This window comes from Ictalurus furcatus, chromosome 10 (assembly GCF_023375685.1).
Source record: "Ictalurus furcatus strain D&B chromosome 10, Billie_1.0, whole genome shotgun sequence".
NCBI classification, from domain to species: Eukaryota; Metazoa; Chordata; class Actinopteri; order Siluriformes; family Ictaluridae; genus Ictalurus; species Ictalurus furcatus.
In genome coordinates this window covers 15,593,002-15,596,060 of record NC_071264.1, presented here as the reverse complement: position 1 = coordinate 15,596,060, position 3,059 = coordinate 15,593,002, and positions in this window count along the sequence as shown.

Sequence of the window (3,059 nt, the reverse complement as noted above, 5' to 3'; positions counted from 1 at the left end):
CATGCCGAAGTGTCCTTGGGCAAGCCACTGAACCCCAAGTTACTCCCGATGGCAAGTTAGTGCCTTGCATGGCAGCTTTGCTACCATTGGTGTGTGTGTGTGTGAATGGGTGAATGAGACACAGTGTAAAGCGCTTTGGATAAAAGCGCTATATAAGTGCGTCATTTACAATTTATATAGTGAATAAAAAGCTATTTTGGATCAAGCGTAACTGTGTGTTAACTGTGGGTTAAATAAAATGTTGTAAAAGTTATTCTCAGTCTCCAGGAACTCTATTTTCTATTTTTAAAATTTATAATGCAGAACTTTTTTGTATTATCATAGAGAACTGATGATAACATAGAAGTGATGAAAATGAAAATGATGAAAATCTCCTATGTTTTTCTTGTTCTTGATTTTCTCATTCTCTCTCTCTCTCTCGCTCGCTCGCTCGCTCTCTCACACACACATACACTCTCTAAATTTATATCCAGTTTTCTATAAAGCTGCTGTGTGACAATATTAATTGTTAAAAGCGGTATATAAATAAAATGTAACTTTATGATGAATTAATACATACAGCATAAAGATGTTCCATGTTACAAAGCACAAGAATGAGTTCAGTGTACTTCAGTGACCTCCTCAGTCACAAGGTTTGATTCCAGCAGAGCACCCTTGGGAATGTGGTACAATGGGTGAGTCACATCATGAATGCACAGCTGACAAATCTGTTGCAATTATGTCAACAGGGACCAGAATCTTAAAGGAATGTTTCTATGATATTGTGGAATCCATGCCGTGATTTTTTTTTCTCAAGATTTTAGGCTGTTCTGAGAGCAAAGTTGAGTCCTACCCGATATTCATATGATGTTCCCAATAAAGTTCAGTTTTGGCTAAATTATATTCACCTAGGTGCACAGTCTATTGAAAATATTCAATAAGGCAGTGTAATTGGTGGGTAATTTTGTTTTGTCCAGGGTGCTTATTTCTACATCCAGCATCAGTGAAGCTATGCACAATTTTTTTTTTTTTTACACCATATTGCTTGCTTGTCAGTGCAGTAGCCTCATAATAACATTGTTATCAATGTTATATATATTGGTTTCCTATTATACAAACCCGAAGCACAATAATGTGCATTTTTATTTGAAAGCACAGGCTGAATGGAATTCATGACAGTAATCAGGTGTTGGAATGAACTGACAGGACAACATGCATTTGTTCTTATTAATTTATTTGTTGTATTTTTATATTTTGTCCAGTTTAATGAAGAAAACACAGACAAGACATACAATTCCTGTAACAATGCTGAATTTTTTCTGATGTGAATCATTAGCCCCTGAGACTCTGAGGACTTGATGGACAAAGCCTCAAAATCTGATTCCTCTACTGCATCTATGGTCCAGAATTTCTAATGCTGGACTATCTCTGACATAGTCCCAAAATAGACATTTACAAGAACTTTCAGAAATATGTTGTAAATATATAGAAAACTCTGGGAATATTGTGGAGTTGTGTGTGGAATGTAAAAGACATAAAAGGCTTTAATGCTGAATTTGATTGTTTAATAATAGCAGTGACATTTCAAACTTTTTTGCTGTATTGTTATAGCAAGCACCTGCTTAATCCCCTTTTTGTGTGAAATTTGAGCCTGTGGCACAAAAGCTGGTTTGGTTCTGAACCCTACATGCAGTAGCTAGTACATTCACAGATTCTGAGAGAAATCAAAGTTACAGATTTCATGACCATGATGTGAAAAGGTATTAACAACACATTTTAATTCAGGGACAGCTGGCAGAATTGCCACTCATACACACTCAGTGACATTACTTTACAGAATGTTAGTTATGGTTATGCATATAGGGTTAACATAGTAACACAATACCTGGGCACTTAACAGTAAAGCACACAAATGATCAGTACAGATGTGAGACTTTGACTTATTTTTCACACAATCAAAATACTGTACATATTTGCCATATTTGAATGTAAGCATTGCCAAAGAAGAAAGAACAAATCACACTTCATCCTCCATATTTTAAATTGAAATGATGGTGAATGAAAGAAAACCTTGCTCAAAGAAAGACAAGTCATTAGCATGGAAAGATCAAAGTACACCCTTAAAGTAAGCAATCTCATTTATTTTTTTTTTATACAAATGCTCGTCACTGGCAAAGTATGTCTTTTGATCATACAAGATCATAATTCTAAAAGAATTTCATTAAGGTACATAATTGGACCTTAAAAACCACTGCTGTACGTTTGGGAGCACGTATTTGTACTTTGGGAAACATAAATATACCTGTATAGTCACCTTTTATTTGAAAGTGAATTAAAAGAATATTTTTTGTGATAGATGAAATAGAAAAGAAGTGAGTAATAGCAAAGAGGCATATATCTAAAAGTGTTCTAGTTTTCAAGCCTGATAGGGAAACACTCTGTTGTAGTATTTTACATAGAACCTTTAAAAACACCCAGAGGGACAACCGAGGAACCCATTGGGGTTCCAGCTTTGAGCTGGTAAATGTATCAGTGGTCAGAATCAGTGCTTAGAGATCATCCTTCATGTAAAGTTTAGATCTAATACCCTACTGTATCTAGCTGATAAATGTCTTCAGAAAACTTGGATAAGTTGAGGATGATATGTTTTACTGAAACAAACTTCACTGGAAGGTACAACACTATGAGGAAATCTATCTGAACATATTTAACCATATGAATATATTTGTAGTGTTTCAGTCTAGGCAGCATATGCAGCGATTATTAGTATCTCATGCAACTGTGGTGTAACAGGCTGATTATTTAATGCTTCAAGAGTATGTCATCTAACAAACCAGATTAAATCATCTTAATGTAACAGCAGCTATTAAATTAGATTGAGAGGTTCAGAAATGTTAAAGAAACCTGTACAGATCTCTAGAGAAGGGCTCCTCACATCTTATGCAGCCAGAGAGTCTTTCCAGTATAGAAAATCATATCAGAAATGAGGTATTTTATTAATGTAATCCTATTACTATTACTGAAATATTAGGCTATAAAATATTATTTAGATTTGAGTGGACATTATGTATACTTGTTTG